The sequence below is a fragment of the Apium graveolens genome, chromosome 1, assembly GCF_009905375.1.
Source record: "Apium graveolens cultivar Ventura chromosome 1, ASM990537v1, whole genome shotgun sequence".
Lineage (NCBI taxonomy): Eukaryota > Viridiplantae > Streptophyta > Magnoliopsida > Apiales > Apiaceae > Apium > Apium graveolens.
The window spans coordinates 197,259,993-197,280,902 of NC_133647.1; the positions used below are offsets into that span (position 1 = coordinate 197,259,993).

General features: G+C 31.7%; 1 pseudogene; it reads right to left on the reverse strand.

Moving 5' to 3' along the window:
- Positions 1 to 20,296, reverse strand: part of LOC141677143 (uncharacterized) — a 71,432-nt pseudogene extending 51,136 nt beyond the window's left edge.
- Between the last annotated feature and the right edge of the window lie 614 nt (positions 20,297 to 20,910).

Genomic DNA, 20,910 nt, shown 5'->3' on the forward strand with positions numbered 1-20,910 from the left:
TTACCAATAGAGGTATTGGTATCAAATTTCGAGATACCCTCACATTTCAATTATTTTCAAGAATGTTTCTTTATATTCCACTATTCATAGAAAATTCAATAATTTTCTATTCTAGATACCCCCGCAATTTTAATATTTTACAGAATGTCAGAAAACATTCCAAAACTAATGGGAAATTTAATTATTTCCTTTTGTGGTATCTTGTTTAAGGAACGATTTGCCCTTCGTAATTAATATCCTCAAATTCAGTGATAGTCTAAGCTGATCATAATCGTTTTGCATCTCCCTCAGAGCGCAAATCCAGCTTGCATCTACTCCATTTATTTAATGCGAGTAAGGTGCAACGACATCATGAATATTCACGTTGCAAACAGAATTCACCCAGTGATTATTCATCATTAGATTTATTCACTACCATCTTAATTATCTATATTTAGTTGGTTTTACCCTTGAGCTTATGGAGCACACATCTCTCTATTTAGCTTCAATATCGACTCGACTACGAGTACGAGTAACAAATGTTTTACTATCAAACCAGAAAATAAACACATATCATGTCACTACCTCTCATCTGAGCAGGTTTACGTCATTCATTAAAAACCTATAAGGTTTTAATATCATGTTTAAAGAACTTTCCGTAGTTCTTGTCATTAGAAATTCAATTATCGAATTTCTCTAAAAGTTTTCCATGGTTCACACAAACCTACATATCTGGCTCACCTATTGGTACAACCAGAAGAGGCCAAAAAAAAGAACATAAATTTTCAATAAACCCACATTCAGTGATCCTTGATCAACTGATGCGTTAGGGTTAACAACTTTTTCGGATTCTCTCTGAAGTTCAGCATAAATAGCTGATATCAATATTCGCCGTATTAAGTATCACATGGATCACTATAATAGGCTCGTGTGTCACTGCCGAAGCAGACCGACACCAACACGTGAAATTACTATTTAACTGGAGGAAAAATCCAACCAGAAAAATATAATTTATGTGCCGACCCATAACCTGTACTCCAGGCCCATTAGATTTTTTAATGTGGAGAATCCTGAGCAATTTTAAATCTGGTTCACTTCAGCTGCACAACTCGTCACATTGTTTAACAACAAACATATTACTTCATAATATCTAGTGTAGCACAAGTGAGAATACTAGAACAAAATTTTCCAGTCAAACTATTGTTAACTAACGAGACACATTACATAATAAAACAACTTATGCGTCCTTTAATAGCTTTCCAAAGTCTCCATATAGACTAAAAGCAATTTGTTAACAAATAAATCTATTAAAAATAAGATGTTTAGAACTACATAGTTTGCATCACATTTACTATCACAAACCTCTACTTGTAGTCTATTTTCTCCAATTAAATAGATATGCGGTAAGGCCTCTATTTATCCAGTATTATAAGTTTGTGATATAACTCCATTATTAAAGATTAAACAATAATAATTGATGTTTTCTCATCACTCAACAATGATTAAAAATTAATCACCAAATAATCAAATTTCATCTTGAAGGGTCACATCTATGTAGCCATATCATTTAATTGCATAACAATATCATATTATGAACTTGCAAACACGCATGGAAACTATAGCATATACGATTTTTGTATCAGTATACTAATAATTCTGAAATCCATTCAGAATTAAAAAACTCTAGCTCATATATATTATCAATCACCATGCTAATTAAACAAAACATAATAAGCTATCCATTAATAGCGAAAATATGGACAAATTATAAATTTGGGTTTAATCTACCAATTTATAATGATTAACCCGAGAAACAGAATTCACCAAATATGTCCACTTGAATATAAGTTGATCATTAATCAATAACCACTAAAACATCAATAGGCTTAAAAGAAAATCAATCATCCAGCAACTTTGTGCTTTTTTTTGCCTCGTACCTGTTATGCTTAAACAAAGTACCACTTAAAATCAAATTTATATTAATTTCAAGCGCATGGCAACGAAATTAATGCACTAAATTTAATTTAATTAATGATGCAAATAATGGCCACTTATATACCCATAAATATAGTATACCATTTAGAGCCTATCGGTGATAAGTATAAGGTCGTGCTCCAATTTAAACAATCAAATTGACTTTTGCGTCTACTCATAAGAAAGTATGAATATCGAAGAAAACTGCTTTAAGATTGTTATCAATCTTGTACAATATAGACATTATTATATATATTGAATATATAACTAATTCACAAGAATATTGCTAATTCTTAAATCACATAAGCATATAACAGTTAATAATTAAATTAGGATAAGGGTTTGAGAAAACAAACAGAGATTGGATTTAATCTCGAGTCCAGAAAACTGTCTCCTTAAAGCATTTTCGCCCCGCACCATCCGTGTTTAGTGACCTGCTTCCTAGGATAAAACGAGATACTAGTATAATCGATAAATCGAAAATACTCTCAGCGAACTTGAACTGAGCCCGAGAACTATCACCGGAATATTTGAAAATTTTAAGACTAAAGAGACCGAGAATTAAAGAGATGACTCTTATTTCCTCGACTTGATAAAACTGGTGCCCTAAGACTCTATTTATAAAGAGAGGCTTCAAAGGACTTGTTTTTTCTTTTCGATGTGATACATGGTATTTATAAGAAAAACTAAGGAATAGATTTGTGCTACTCTCGATGTGGCAAAAAACCTCTTTTCATATTAAAATGTAAAACTTTGGAACATCAATTCTCATTCACCTTATACTCATTTTAAGCGTGTAAATATGCGTCGGAATCCCCTTGAAGAGGAGAATACGTTCCAATAAATACACACCACTAACACATAATATGTCTCACTCATATAGAGTCTCAAAATGATTCACAACTTAGTCTAAAATACTAAGTTTGTCCAACAATCCCCCACAAATGAGATTGATGATCCATTCGCAACAAAATGATCTTTATCTCACTCATTCAGGTCTTAGAATAGCCAACTAAATGATATACATGGTACTGAAATTGGATGGTGAAAATTGCCGAATTATAATCAAGAGATTTGAACATTGTTGTTGGTGCCAGATTATATTAGGTAAACCTCAATTAATTCTTCGTAAGGCACATAATGGATTCGATTTGTCAAATTCGATTATTTTTTACGATTGAAGATTGGTCGGTCGGTCTGTCGGTCATTTTAATTATAATTGATATTAAAGTTATCTTCCGCTAACAATTTAAATTCTAATTCATATTGAATTCTGTATTATTATATTTAATATTAAAATCAAGTTTTCTATAAATTTAAATTATATTTATATTGATGTCTATATTATTCTAATTGGTACCAAAATCAACTTATGCTACTAATTTAATTTTTATTTAATAATTTCAATAACAAACTTTACTATAACAAATAATTTAATTATTATATAGATATTATAGATATCGATCTCTAATACTATCAAATGTAATTTTATCAAAATAAAATTCGACTAGCTAAAACAAAATCATATATATTATTTGTCCGGGTTAAAACAAAATTAGCATATTGAACCGGGCTTAAAAAAAATTAAAAAAAAATTAAAAAAAATAGTTAGATTTTGTCGGTGTAATTGGACTCGAGTTAAAACACAATAATATAAACTATTGATTCAGGATAAAATGAAATTAATCATCAAATTAAACCTAAAATGAAGTTAATATCAGATTAATTATAATTCAAATATTATTGATCTAAACTAAAATTTAACTTTTAATTAAAATATAATCAATTTTTGTAAAAACACGTATAAATATCAATAAAACTATATCATTCAGTTAGTATCATTGTCTCTTTCTAATATCTCTTATTAAAAAACATGAACATATACGGGTATTAATATATTTATCATGAAATTATATTATTTAAAAAATTAAAAAAAGAAAATTTAAGATTTCAATTCAATATCAATTTTTAAAAAATTATGTAATATTAAAAAAGATCCATGCATCGCACTGGTTTTAAGTTAGTATTAAGATAAATTATATCTAATATATAATTATTATAAGGAGGATATTTGGCTGGCTGTACTACCGCATAAAGCATTCGGAACATTAGATTAAAAATAAAATCAATGGTCAATATTATCTTATATTTGTTGCGAATGTGATAAGGAGAACTAAACTAAAACCACTTTCATTACGAAACAAACACTCAATACTATATATATAAGGAGACTTAATCACATAATAAATAAGGAGACATAAAGCATACAGACCGTTAAATTAAAAACAAAATCTATAAAACATAGCTAGCCTCCTCAAACCCTAAAAAAAGCTCTCCCAGCCTCTCTTTTTTTCTAGCCGCCCGTTCGGGGCTTCCATCGGTTTTCACCGGTGGAAAGCCCCAAATCATCTATTTTCCTTACTTTGGTCGTGTTTTTCAATAATACTCCTCCCCGAGTAAGGATTTTTATCGTTCAAGATTGTATTTTTGTTTGATAAAATCTTTGTTGGGTGAGATTTGTTCCCAATTTATTTGGGTTTTGTTTATTCTCTCCTTGTGAGAGCTTGGTGTGTTTTTTGGTGTGTTTTGGTGTGATTCGATGTCCAGGACGTTAGATCTGCCGGATTTTCAGAGGTTTGATTCTGTGATAAAGATTTATATGGGATTGCAATTACGATCGATAGCTCAAACTGGTTTTGGTGAAGGCGATACATGTGTATATATCAATTTCAACAAATCGCTTGATTGTGTCTTTATAAAGACTAAATTAATCAGCGATATGATCTGTTTTATGTTTGTTCGACTCGATTGTTCTTGTAGATGCCGTATGGCTTTTCATTATTGAATTAATTCTGATTTTTTTCAAAAAACAAAAAACAAAATCTATGATGAAGATTATCTGATATTTTTTACAAAGGTGGTAATAAGAACTAAACTAAAACCACTTTAATTATGAAAGAACACACCATGCTAAGTTAAATGCTAAATATTACCCTACACTAAATAAATAAATAAATAAATAAATAAATAAATAAATAAGGAGACACTAAATAACTATGTAACTTTAAGTAAATCAGAGGAGTTTGTTTTCTTTTTTCAAGGTGATTGATGTATTGGAATCTTTTCATGTTCTTATGCAAAGTTATAGAAATTTTACAACAAAATTGACATCATTTTCAAGTAATATTTTTTATTTTTTTTACTAAAAGTATTTTTTTCCTTAAATCAACTGAAATAATTTTTCTCCTCTATATATATTTTATGTGAAATAACTGATTTATTATGATTTTTGTTTCTTGTGTTAACTTTGCAAACCTGAGCAAATTCAATTTGTATTAAAATACTTTTAAATTTTAAAATAAATTATAAAGTTAATTTTTATTCCTACAAAATTTGAAATGAAATGCAAAATATTTAAAATCTCGTGATGACATCCATCATTGCTAAAATAATTTTTACACATAATTGTATAATATATTATATATTTATAGTAAAGTATTTTGTATTTAAAATATTTTAAAAGAACTTTTGAATTTTAGAATGTCGGAAATGAATTAAAAAAAGTTAAATTTTATCCCCGCAATATTTAAAATTGAATGTCAAATTAAAATTTTAAGAATTTTTGCATACCATATTTTTCTTAACTCTGCACAATGTTTAAATATTTTGTAAAGATAAAATATTTTGTAAATATTTTTATCACATATTTTCATATAAGATATTACAAAAGTTTCTTTAATACTTTATTTTTAATATATTTTTGAGAATATATTTACAAAAAAATAAAAGTTTTATTTTGTTTTTTTATATTCAAAATTATATTGACAATTCAAGAGTAAAGATGTATGGCGGTAGTTTTTACTTTTCTATCTTGCTAACATCAAAGAAATATGATAAAAGAAAGTTTTTTTATCCTGCTAACAGTAAAAAAAAATGATAAAAGAAAGTTAAAGTGTGAGGCATAACTGATCATAAAAAGGGTAGTGAGTTTGTAGTGAATAGCTATGTAGGCTGACTTGAAATCAATATAAGAATTGCAATTAAAAAACGGGTAAAATAATATGTATAATATTATAAGTCAAATATAAGTAAAAGAATAATAAAAATTATAAATTCAGAATTATAATAAATTCAAAAGGGGTGAAGCCAAAAGTTGAGGAAACGAAAGAGAAGATAAACTAAAGTACCACTTAAAAGAGTGTTTCACTTAGGTTATTAATTATAATAAATAAAATGATTATAACTATAATACAATTTCAAAAATTTTATTATTTCATTAAAATATAACTATTAAGTCATATGAGAAATAAGATTACTAGGTTGAAATCAATATAAGAATTGTAATTAAAAAATGGGTAAAATAAAATATTTAATATTATAAATCATAGATAAATTAAAAAAGAATACACGGGTGATATTTAAAAATCAAGAAGTATAATTAAAATAGTATTCTACTAATTATACTAAATCAAAATGGCTAAAAATTATATATTTTCAAATAGGAGTCTGTTACATTATTTATATTTATATATGGAATATTAGGATGGTCTGGGTATTGCTTAGAAATTAAGAAGTATAATAAAAAATATAATTCTAATAATTATTTTTAAAAAAAAATTATGATTCGAAAGGGCTAGAAAATATATATTTACGTTTGTTATAATACATCTTAAATTAGCAATTCCTAAAAAATATATATTTAGTTTGTTATAGTACATCTTGAATTAGCAATACATAAGGAAATTAGAAATATAAAGGTTAAAGCCAAAGGGTGAAACCAAACTCTCATAAGACATGTAAAATTATAATAAAAAATAAAACCAAACTTAATATAATCATAATACATGTAGAAGTATAGAAACTAAAAGTTATAGAAGAATTAAAGTATATACAAAAGTAGAATTATAAAATATATATGAAGTAAAACCAAAAGTTGGTGATACCAAAAATTGGTAAAACCAAAATTAATATTTGTATACCACTGGTTTCGCTTATTATTAATATAAAGGTTATTAATGTATAAAGGATTATTTTTATTATTTTAATAAAAAATTAAAAAAATCTACAGAAAATAGAAATATCGTAATTATAATATGATTCCAATAATTTATATTTCGTTAAAAATAACATAGAACTTTACATAAATTAGAAATTTATGGGTGATTTTGAATCTCTTGAGGTGCATTTCAGTGCCAGGGAAGAAGCTTCTAGAGCTGCACTTTCAGTATATTATTGGAATGTAGGGGTGAGCAAAAAACCGCACAAACCGCAAAAACCGCCCACACCGCACCAATCCACATCACAAAACGAGGTTTTTAATTTTCGTGGTGCGGTTGCGGTTTGAATTTTTAATAAACCGCGCGGTGCGGTGCGGGTTGTGGTTTTAAATTTTTGAAATGTGGTTCAAACCGCACCGCAATATTTAATATGTTATAAATAGTGAACTCATTTAATAGAATTTTAGAGCTACGATAGACTTAAGGTATTTTTCTCTCTTTGGTTACTTGCTCTCGTACAAGGAGATCGGTGACTTGGGAAAATGACTACTCTGCTACATTAGCTACCAAAAATATAAAACTCAATCAACCATTGTTGTCCACTAGTTATTTTTAATCATAACTTAGATTTTTGATTAGAATAATTATATCTTATAATTTATAAGTTATTTTTGTTTTGTAATTATATTCCTAAAAAAGTTCAACTTTCTAGTGTGTAATTTCTAATTTGTATTATTTTAGAATATTGGCGACTTTGTATTATATTAGTCGGAAATTTGATTAAATTTAAGTTTTGTATTTTATTTAAATTTTTAAAACTTGTAAAATATAAACCGCAGTGAACCGCACCACACCGCACCGCATTTTCGTGATGTGGTTTATGCAATTTTCGAGGGTATGCGGTGCGGGTGCGGTTTGGAAATTTGATCAAACCGCATGCGCGGTTTGATTTGCGTTTTGAGGAAAAAACCGCACCGCCCGCACCGCGCTCACCCCTACTTCAATGTCCTTATCCATTATATCTCAAATCCCATTCTCTTTCTCAAGGCAACGCTCAAACCAAAAAACAAGGTTCAGCTTCTCAGATGAACGGCACGGATCAACCGGCTCCAGCCCTGTCAAAATTACGAGGAGAACTACTCCACAGCAGAAGACATCGCTTTTCTTTGAGAAATGATCTTCATAGTAAGATATTAGTTTGAGATAAGCAAAACTACCAAATGAAAATTTAAACCAAGTAAGCGCCTCCTAATTTCTGATGACCGGTACTCTTCCATCCCTTTTTATTATCACGTTTGAAAAAAACACACATATTCAGAGGCGTAGCCAGAAAACCGAGTCAGCGGGTCGAAAAAAAATTGAACGATAGATGAAATTTTAATTATAAAAATGCAAAAAATAGTCAATTTTAACAATACCTTATATTATTGCATCATATTAACAATAACTTACACAATTGTTTCATTAAAAACACCTTCAAATACAATTTTTTCGATTTATATTTAACAAGAATATAATTAACGGTTTATCTCTTATCTGATATATTTAACCTGTTTTGTTGAACTTAAAAGATAAATTTATGCACCCCTTTACAAGTTATATTATTAAGTGGGGTCAAAAATAAAAAGGAAAATGAATTTTTTCGTCATCCAACTTATTGTGTGTTTAGAAACTTACCACTCAATTATAATTTTTTTTTGTTTTACTCAGTAATGTTAGGTTCGTATTTTTTTTAGTCACTAACGTTAGGTTCGGATTTGATTATTAGTATTTTGTCAACTTTTTATAGCATTATTAAAATATAGTGATAACTAGTAAAAAAATGTCATATGTGTCTATAAGAAAGCTTATATACGTCTGAGTTTGCTAGATGCATATGGATGAGTCGTATAATGTTTGAATTATATACATATGTTATAGGAATGACGCATATTATTTTAAACATCTGGTCAGAACAGATGTATATACATTATAAACAAACGTATAAAATCAGTTCATATACGTTTACTTTTTAGGTGGAGGTACTAAGCTCAAAACCAAAATATTAAGAAGAGGCATCTCAATCCATACTAAAATTATTGGGAAATAAAAAATAAAAAATTCAATACAATCAAATTAGCAAACTGATCATAAAGTACTAAAAACATTAAAAAATTATATATCAATATTTTACCAAACGATACTTTCAAAAACCCAATAAAATCATTAACCACGACTCCTTCATGCAACTCTTATCCTCTTATCGACCCAAAATCAAAACTATAAAACCATTCATTCTAATAGAATCGTGAAACAAGTATATATATAAACATAAAAATAGAATAATGTTGTAATAATGTAAATTTGATATTAAATCAAACAACTCTCACAAGATATTTTTCTTGCAAACATAGTTTTATAACTTTTTTTAAGATTTTCTTTTTGTATATAAAAATTTAAACGTTAAATTATTATTCAGAAGAAAAAAATTAAAATAATTTATGAAACTACATCTTTTAGGAGCCTTAAAATGTGTGTCAAACTCTCATCACTCAAGGTAAACGTCTTGGGGACATATGGTGTACTATATATAAAGATATAAACATATATTAAATCATTAAAATATTACAGACTACCACTATGTTTTAATAATCCTACAAAAAATTGACATAATGCTAATAATCAAATAACGTTAGTGACTAAAAAAAATATGAACATAACATTAGTGAGCAAAAGAAAAAAAAATTATAGTTGAATGGTAAGTTTCTAAAAACACAATAAGCTGGGTGACGAAAAAATCCATTTTCCCAAAATAAAATTTAAGTGGGGTCAAAAATATTAAATGGGGTCAAAAATATTTATTTTTTAGGGTCAATTATAAAATATTTAAATTTTATACAATAAAAATAAGAAGACACTTAAAAGTTGAGGGGTGCAAGTGACCCCTGCTTATAACATAGCGACGCCCCTGCACATATTAAGAAAAATTGAAGTATATAATTTGTTTTCATGTATATCCTTAATTATTGCATTAAATGATAAGTTTATGAGTGTATATTTTAGTTGTAAAGTAAAAATATTGGAAATAGTAACACGAGTATTGAAATGAAATTGGAGTGAGGCCACTACTTAGAGCCAAATTTTATTTTCAAAAATGACAACGAAAAAGGGGCAGAGGGATGTCTATTATTGTCACGATAATTTAGTTGAGAAGAGTATGTAAAAATGTACATCTTGGACATGGATATTACCCTCCTATGGAGGTCGGCCCTCGTTGAGAAGAAGGGCCTAGTAAAGAGTGTGTAACCACTAAGCACTAACCAGCTTTCAGCAATTTTGCATTATGTTTATATAAACCATTTGGAATTTGAATGTGGAGAATAAATACCTGTGGCCGTTTGGTAATCCAAATCATAAGGGTTAAATGTTCCTTCGAGTCTTTCAAACACTCGAAATCTTCCTAGTTGTGGTCCGTCATTTTCCCACCTGGAATGTGAGAGCTTTGCATTGTAGTCCTGTTGGAAAGAAAAAATTTGCAAGTCAAAAAGATAGTTTTTTAATAGGAAACTACTTGATAAAAATTTTTTAACAATCATTTGTTCTTCTTACAGAATCTATCATTATGTTGGATGCTGCGACATCACAATGAATCACAAAAAGGTGTTGGAACTGATCATCTCAGACACGCAAGGAGCTTTCTTACCAGGTCGGCTAATTTCTGATAACATCATGATTTCTTTCGAAATTATGCACTATCTAAAGAAAAAGAAATTCGGTAAAGAGGGGTATATGGAGCTTAAACTTGATATGGCTAAAGCATATGATCAAGTCGAGTGGAAATTTTTGAAAGATATGCTAATCAGATTGGGTTTTAGCAGTTGGTGGACTCACTTAATTATGCAATGTGTTACTACAATGGTGTATAATATTGTGCATGATCAAGGTGAGATTAGCCCTATCACTCCAACTCGAGGATTGAGACAAGGGGATCCGCTATCTCCTTATCTCTTTATTATATGTGCTGAAGGTCTTACGGCTATGATTAAAAGTTATGAGGAGAAAAGATGGTTGCAGGGGGTCAAGATTTGTCGAAAAGGCCCTGCCATTAGTCGCATGCTTTTCGCTGATGACATTTATTTATTTTGTAAAGCAGACACAACTGAGGCAGGCAAGGTTATGGAGTTGTTGGCTTTGTATGAGATGGCCTCTGGTCAGAGGGTGAATAAGGATAAATCCACGGTATTTTTTAGTGCTAACGTTATAGACTATAAAAGGATATAGACTATAAAAGGATATCGTATGCCAGCAGTTGCTAATTAAAGAAGCGGATGACACTACGAAGTATTTGGGTTTACCTAATGTGCTGGGACGAAACAAAACAGTGATGTTTGGTTACTTGAAAGAGAGATTGAAAGCTAGCATCAGAATTTGGAACGAGAAGAAGATCTCGAAATCCTCAAAAGAGATTCTTATTAAAATGGTGGCTCAGGCATTGCCGTCTTATGCCATGAGCGTATTTTTACTTCCTCTTGAGCTCACTAAGGAAATTGAGAAAGAAATGAATAAGTTTTATTAGGACACCTCCAGTAAGTCGAGGTCTAAAATTCATTGGATGTCGTGGGATAGATTAACTCGACACAAGCACGCGGGTGGTTTGGGATTTAAGAATCTTCGGGACTTCAATCTTGCAATGTTGGGCAAACAGTGTTGGCGATTAATTACCAATCCGGAGAGTCTGGTAGCTAAAGTCTACAGGTCTAAATACTTTGCAGATATAAATTTTTTGGAAGCAAAAATGGGAGGGAGTCCTAGCTTCATCTAGCGAAGTATCATGGAAGCCAGGAATGTGGTTTCAGCAGGGTCAGCTTGGAGGATTGGTACTGGAAATGACATTAATATCCTTAATCAACCATGGTTAAGTGACTGGGAGAATCCTTTTATTCTAACTCGGTCACCAGCAATCATTAATCAAAAAGTGGTGTCGCTATTCCACACTGGTACTAAAAATTGGGACTCAGAATTCATTCCAGACATTTTCGAGGAAAGGGATCAGAAGTGTATCTCTGATACGGTGGTAGAACACGAGCTCAGTAGTGATGTTCTGTACTGGAAAATGGAGACATCAGGTCAATACACGGTTAGAAGTGCCTATAAGTTGCTGCAGAAACAGAAAGGAGAATGGGGTACAACTGATAATGTGGAGTTTTGGAAAATGATGTGGAACATCTGAGCTCCTCCTAGGGTGTTAAACCTTATATGGAGAGCAATTAATTATTGTTTGCCAACAAAAACTCAGTTGCAGGCTAAACATGTGCAAATTAACAACTTGTGTCTTGTTTCTAACGAGGGCGAGGAGTCAATATTTCATGCTTTAGTCAATTGCAGGTATGCAGCTAGATGTTGGAAGTAATTCAACCCAGTTATTGACACAGACATGACCATGGATTTTCCTGTATGGTTGATATCGAGGTTGGCAAATCAGTCGAAGGAGAAGAAAGCGAAAATGCTCACCTTGTGTTGGTCAATATGGAGAGCCAGGAATAACCTGATCTGGAATAATAAGCGTTGGCAGGAAATGAGAATTGCAGCGAAAGCTTGGAAATATCTTACATAGTGGGAAGTAGCTCAAAATAGAAAAGTTGGACCATCAATTCAGCCTATGTTTCCAAGCGATGGTGCAGTGGTTTGGGCGAAGCCACAACTCGATGAAGTTAAGATATCGGTGGACGCTGCTATTTTTGAAAATCTTGGCAAGTCAGGAATTGGATGGAATCATTGCTCGAGGGAGAGAAGGTCAGTTCCTCTCAGCACAAACCAGAATTTATCCAGAGGTTATGAAACCATATTTAGCAGAGGCAATAGCTGTTAAGGAAGCATTGAGTTGGGCTAAAACGATGACTGGCACTCTATTATCATCGAGACAAATTGCTTGACTATTGCTCAGATGATTCGAAGCTCTGCTGCTATGAGATCGAGGGTTGGACAGGTAGTAGAGGAATGCCGGGATATGATTAGTGTATGAACAACGTTAAGTTGTATTTTGTTCAACGATCTGCGAATATATCGGCTCATGAATTAGCACGTGTGTCGTATATGTATCCTGATCGTATCTTTGATTGGAGGTCTGTTCCAATTAATGTTATGCAATGTATGATGTTTGATTTGGAATAATAAAATTTGCATTTCGTCAAGAAAAAATAAAAATAGTTACACAATTTACACTAAATTGCAACTTATTATGTAACATTGTATTTTTGCAAATATTTTTAGAGTAAAATAGTATTTTTACAAATCTTTTCAGAATTTAGTAAAATCGCAAATAATTTTACAAAATAAAAGTATTTTTGATAAATTCCCTAGATTTAATATACATTTTTTAAATTAAATCTAGAAAAATGACAGAGAATAAAATACATCAATTACAATTTCCTTTTTGGGATGTCCCATCCAATTATTTACATTTCAAAACTTACAAAAAATAGTCAATGTATCCTAACCACTTTCCCACTTTCCCACTTTTCCTATCTTTTCACACTATTTTTACTCTATTATCTCACTTTTATACATTAAAAGTGCCCAAACTAAACGTAAAGAACTGGCCGGGACGGAGGGAGTACATATTATTAACCTCTTAAATGTCGAATGACAGAGTTGACTTGCTCTAGCTCCTCAACCACTTGATATGCAGAGGGTCTTGATTCTGGATTTGTTGAGGTGCATTTCAGTGCGAGGGAAGAAGCTTTTAAAGCTGCACTTTCAGTATATTGGCCTTCAATGTCCTTATCCATTATATCTGAAATCCCATTCTCTTTTTTAAGGCAACGCTCAACCCAAAAAACAAGGTTCAGCTTCTCCGATGAACGGCACGGATCAACAGGCTTCAGCCCTGTCAAAATTACGAGGAGAACTACTCCAAAGCAGAAGACATCGCTTTCCTTTGAGAAATGACCTTAGTATTAAGATATTAGTTTGAGATTAGCAAAACTACTACATGAAAATTTGAACCAAGTAAGCGCTTCCTAATTTCTGATGACTGGTACTCTTCCGTCCCTTTTTATTGTCACGTTTGAAAAAAACACACACATATTTAGAGGCATAGCCAGAAAACCGAGTCAGGGGGTCGAAAAAAAAATTGAACGACAAATGAAATTTTAATTATAAAAATATAAAATATAGTGAATTTTAACAATACCTTACATTATTGCTTCACTAACAATAACTTACACAATTGTTTCATTAACAATGCCTTCAAATACAATTTTTTCACTTTATATTTAACAAAGAATATAATTAACATTTTATCTCTTATCCAATATATTTAACCTGTTTTGTTGAACTTAAAATTTAAATTTATGCACCCCTTTACAAGTTATATTATTAAGTGGGGTCAAAAATAAAATTTAAGTGGGGTCAAAATATTAAATGAGGTCAAAAATATTTTTTTTAGGGTCAATTATAAAATATTTAAATTTTATATAATAAAAATAAGAAGACACTTAAGAGCTGAGTGGTGCAAGTGACCCCTGCTTATAACATAGCGACGCCCCTGCACATATTAAGCAAAATTGAAGTATATAATTTGTTTTCATGTATGTCCTTAATTATTGCATTAAATGATAAGTTTATGAGTGTGTGTTTTAGTTGTAAAGTAAAAATATTGGAACTAGTGACACGAGTATTGAAATGAAATTGGAGTGAGGCAACTACTTAGAGTATCTCCAATAGGGGGTGCTTGCAAGGGTGCCAATATCTATGTGTCAAGCACCTTTGGGTGCCTTCCTATTGAAGAGGCAAGAGTGCTCAAAGGTTGCCAAGAGAAGTTGCCAATTTTTGGCAACCTCTTAGCACCCCCTCTTAATAGCTAAAATACATTTTGTACTAGATGTGTGCAAATTACAACTTCCTCTTTTATTGTATCATATTCATTTATTTATCAAATGTGGGAACCATTTAGGCAACTTGAAGAGGTGCTAACTATTGAAGATAAAAGTTGCTACATTTGACATGGAAGGAAAATAAAATAAAAAACTATTATTTTTAGTGAGTTGACAAGTCTTGACACCCATAGAGGGTGCCTCCATTGGAGATGCTCTTAGAGCCAAATTTTATTTTCAAAAATGACAACGAAAAAGGGACAGAGGGAGTGTCTATTATTGTCACGATAATTTAGTTGAGAAGGGTATGTAAAAATATGCATCTTGGACATGGATATTACCCTCCTATGAAGGCCGGCCCTCGTTGAGAAGAAGGGCCTACTAAAGAGTGTGTAACCACTAGGCACTAACCAGCTTTCAGCAATTTTGCATTATGTTTATATAAACCCTTTGGAATTTGAATGTGGAGAATAAATACCTGTGGCCGTTTGGTCATCCAAATCATAAGGGTTAAATGTTTCTTCGAGTCTTTCAAAAACTCGGAATCTTCCAAAAACTCGGAATCTTCCTAGTTGTGGTCCGTCATTTTCCCACCTGGAATGTGAGAGCTTTGCATTGTAGTCCTGTAGGCAAGAAAAATTTTGCAAGTCAAAAAAATAGTTTTTTAACAGGAAAACTACTTGAAAAATTTTCTTTAACAATCATTTGTTCTTCTTACAAAATCTATCATTATGTTGGATGCTGCGACATCACAATGAATCACATCTATTTCCGGACTATGAAGAAAAGCAAGCCCCTTTGCCGCATCAAGAGCGATTCCAATACGTTGTTTCCAAGAGAGGGGTAGAGAATACGAATCTCCTAAATGTTGTTTCCAAGAGAGTGGTAGAGAATACAAGTTTTGGTTAAATCATCATAAACCGGATATATTTACTTAAAAAGGATAATTCATCCGTCCCATTTTTCATTTCCCTTTTCAGAAAAATTACACATTAAAAAAACTATTTAGAAAAAAATTCACATATATCTTCAATTAATACATTAAAAAGTAAGAATAGAGTTAGGTTTGAAAAATAAATCAACTCCTATAAATGATAAATATAAGGATATTTCTAGAAAATTAATTTTATTTACATTGAAAAGTGTAAACAACAATCTGCGATTAATACATATAAAATTATGCGAATAATAGAAAGACAACAAAAAGGATATTAACGAGAAGTTTTCGAGTCCAGGCGTATAACTGTCTCCTTAAAGCTATTACGGCCTTCACCGTATGTGCGAGTCGTTAGCCTCACAAGATAAAACGAATTAAGAATTTAAAAGCCCAAGCCCAGTGGAAATTAAATTTAGCAAAATTAGTCTGTAATTATGGCTAAAATTCCACGTGTCACTCGTCGTGCGCACGCAACATTTGTCCACTCAAACTATGGCTAAAATTGACTTGACAATGTGAGACAACTACCCACATTTTCCAACAAAAAGTGAGAATAGAATTTAGTTTGAAAAAAATCAGACACCTAGAAATGATAAAAATATAGATATTTCTAGAAAATTACTTTTATATTTTTTTTCAAAAAAGAAGAGGTGTACCCTAGATAACTTTTTTAAGAAAAAGAACATGTAAAATTGAACGGGAACATGTAAATTAGGAGGAGAAAAAACTCACTCCTGAACAGATGCTTGTCCAAGCTGCCCCGATGCATCAACTCCTTTACTAGAAGCCGATTCTTATTTTCTTCACAGTACCCGATCAATTTGTGAATATTCGGATGATAAAGTTTCCTTGCAATTTTGATTTGTTCCTGTAGTATAAAACGTGATAGGGGGTTACTAAGGCCAGCTAAAATAAAACTTGAACAAGCAAAAGTTAAAAAAAAAAACTAAAAGTTACAATGTTGAAACTAACCAACCACTTCTCCTCCCAGAGGGACAGGGGACTTCCAATTTCAAATCTCTCTACTGCAATAGCTAGTCCAGTACCGCGTTCTGCTGGAGCAAATGTGTTCTCATCAACGTGGCACTTAAAAACATGACCAGAAGCACCATTTCCTATCAGACTGTCAGGATCGAAATTCCTAGTAGCTATACTAAGCTCATCAAATGAGAACATCTTCAACTTTGATGGCTGGGGGATGACTGGCAGTACTACATCATTGTTAATGTATTCCGAAGTCTTTGGAAGTACACTATCACTATCATTGTTTCTGTATTCCACTGTCTTTGGCAGTACACCATGACTGTTATTGTTTCGCACTATCTTTATATCTTTATTTCCTGAAAGACGATAATAAACTTATAAAACATTATTGACAAGTAAAAAGGGAATATAATTATTATTTTACCAAGCTCGTCATAGAGAAAGGAAAACGAACAGTCTAGCACATTTTTCTCATGCTAGAGCTGCTTCCATTCGTAGAGTGAAATAATGATAAAAATATTTATGAGCAAGCACAAAATGGTTTCTAGTTTTACAAAGAGCGTTAAGATGTTTTACACATATATGGAAAACTTCGTTCTTGTTATACTTGCACAACTAAATGAACATCATGATGGTAATAAGATTCTTAAGTGTTCAACATTCCATATATTTTCATGGATATATTACAGTTCAAAGCTCCTATATTCCAGTTACCAACATAATGTTGTATGTCGATTTCTGCAATATATAACCCAAAAATGTGTTGTTTGATGAACTTATATTGAAGTGTACCTGACTGGGCCCAAGCAACAAATCTTTTTATAGCAGAAGATTTCTTTTCCTGATGCCTACCACCCGAAATGCCTAACATCCCAATTTCTTTCTCTTCTTGGTTAGCAACAAACGTTTTCATAGCAGCAGACTCCTTTCCATTCTCGTAATTTTCACTTTCGACCTGAGTATCTGAGCTATCTTCCTCTTCCTGGTTATCATCACTAGGTATTATCTCAGGTAGACAATATTCTGTGCTCTTTTCTTGCAAGGTTAAGGCGGACTGGAGAACGACCACAACCTCAGCCATAGTGGGACGGCGTTTTTGTCTAATATCTATACATTGGATTGCAACTTTCACCAACGCCTCTATGGAATCAGGACATGCCTCCTCCTTAATACGTGAATCAATAATTTGCCCAATCATATCCTCCTCGAAGCAGTTTTGTGCCCATCCCGCTAAACCTATTCGTTCTTCCTCCAGAGTGCGGTCCACTGCTGGTCTTCCACACAAGACCTCGAATAACACAACACCAAAGGAGTAAACATCAGATCTCCATGTAAGTCTTAAGTGTTTGATAATAATAGGGATCCAAGTAACCGTAGGTGCCTTTGACACGAGTGCTTACGTATGTAGTTGCCTGATTTGCTGGACTGGTTTTAGATAGTCCAAAGTCCGAAATCTTAGCTGCATAATTCTCATCCAATAAAATGTTAGCGCTCTTTACATCTCGGTGTATAATTCTGTGCTGAATGCCTGTACCGGTGTGAAGGTAATCCAGTCCACGAGCAGCTCCAATGCAAATCTTGAGACGTTGAACCCATGACAGACGTGGGAGAGAAGTATCACCTTGTCTAACCCTTTTATACAGATGATCAGCTAGAGTTCCACCAGGCATAAATTCATAAACCAAAATCATCTCATAGCCTTCATCACAATAACCGATCAAAGACACTAAATGGCTGTGTCTGAGTCTTGCAAGCATTTGAATCTCCGCCAGGAATTCTGTGGATCCTTGACTTGACATGGATTTTAACCGTTTTATTGCAACTACAGTTGGTGTATCTCTAACTGCAAGAGTCCCTTTGTAAACATTTCCAAAACCACCTTTCCCGATCACTAATTTGTCGTGGAAGTTAGATGTTGCTCGCTTCATCTCGTGAAAAGAGAAGCGATAACACAATTGTTGCATAGACAATGATATAAGGTAGTTCTTTTTCGCCATGACTTTTGCTTCTTCTTGTTGTTCTCGGAACATATAAACCACTATGTTCAGGATAGTAACGAGAACAAGCACTCCATTAACAATGATGTTTGTATATCCAAATAGAAATGCCGAATTTTGTGTCATTGCACAAAGATTAGAACCAGAATAGCTATAGCTATACAATCTTCAAAAAAATTATAATCAAAATAATAAAGTGGAATAGAACCTAGAAGATTTATAAGTATGATATTTCAAGAATATTATTCGTTTGACAACAACACAAGAAGCAAACTAATTTCCCAGAAAAAACACAAGAAGCAAACTAATTTCCCAGAAAAAACACAAGAAGCAAACTAATTTCCCAGAAAAAACACACGAGGTTGACTGACCAAGAAAATTCAACAATTTAAAATAATTTATCATAATATCCAACAAACATGTGGTGCTCTCTTCTCTCTCCGTTTAAAACTAGACCCATGACATTCTATTTTCTCGTGCAGTCTCTTTTCACTAATTCTTTTAATTTCGAGTTTGAGCATGATTAGATAATTTGAGTGGTAAGAGTTTATGCTCTGTGCACCCTAATCATAATACTAATTTGTAAAACAAATAAATATATGTTTAAAAAAAATCTTTGAATCTCTCATTTTTCAAATTTTTAATCCTTAGCTCCCGAGTATTAAAAAAAAGAAAATAAGTGAAGAATAAGTAAATTAGTTTCACTTTCTTGCGTTGTGCTCCCGACTTTTTAAGAGTTTTTAAAGGAAGCGAAATCAATGGTTAATTAATGCAAATTTGATCATCTTTCACTCCAAACCTTTCTCTCCAAAAATTAATTGGATGAAAAAATACTTTATCTTCTAATTACTTACTTCCTTTTGATTAAAAAAATTCGGGAGCAAACTCTTATATTTCATAAGAAATGAATGTTTGTTACTATTTTGTTTTACAGTTTTACATAGTTTCTCATTTCACTAATTCTCTGGAATTGCATAAGCACTAGTGTGCACCTTGGAGATCTAACCTTTGCTATTGTGCAATTATAACTCCAGCAGTGGACCGCAGTACCCTGGAGGTAGGTTTAGCTGGACCGGCACAACACTGCTTCGAGGAGGGTATAATTGACCAGATTATTGATCCACGAATTAAGAAAGAGGCATGTACTGATTCCGTAGAGGCATCGGTGAAAGTTGCAATCCAATGTATAGATATTAGACAAAAACGCCATACCAACTATAATTAAGGATGCTGCGGTCGTTCTCCGTTACGTCTTAGACTTGCAAGAGAAGATCACAGACTACTTGTTTACCCACCGTAGATAATACCTAGTGATGATAACCGGGAAGAGGAAGATTAATCAGATATTATTATGGTGGAAATTGAAGATTAGATGATAACCAAGAAGAGGAAGACTAATCAGATATTATTATGGTGGAAATTGAAGATTACGAAACTGGAAAGGATGATATTGCCGGCGATAGCCATAAGGAACAGGAGTTCTACTTCACTTTAGTTGGATTAACCCTTTTATCTGTCTTCATGTAATCTCGCCCAAGTTTGGTCTGGTTTGACTTTTTGTTTTCGTTTCTGTAATTCAACAAAAAAAATAGGCTAGCCATTTTCTAGAGATTTGTGAAAATTTTATATTCACTTTTTAAAGAAATCAGATTCTTACCGAATCGGATTATTATCAAATCGATTTCATTTTTATACAATATATATCCATCTCAGATCAGATTGGACCTCCGGTTCATTAACAACTGTATCTAGGCACACTAAGGAACAAATTTTTTACATGAACTTAATCATTGATGGAGTTGTTACGAACACAGTGTCATTATTATAAAAATAATAATCAAATAATCAAATTGGCCTTGAATTATAAGAGTTAAATATGCTAATCTTTAAAAAATCACTAGAATGTCATCCTTCCATTTTACACCGGATGTTTTGCTAAAAAAAGTGAATGTTTGAAAAAAATATAAATAAAAATATGCAAAGCATAGTTAACTTTGAAAATATAAATTTGTATTAAAAATTAAAATGAATTATTCAGTTGCAACAATTTTTTTCTTAAAAATAAACATGTAATTTGAAACGGAGAGATTAATAAATTTTTATCTCATAAAATATTTTTTATTGATATTTTTCTTGTTAATAATGATGATATAAAAAAATTGTCACTAATAAAAATATGACATCTCATA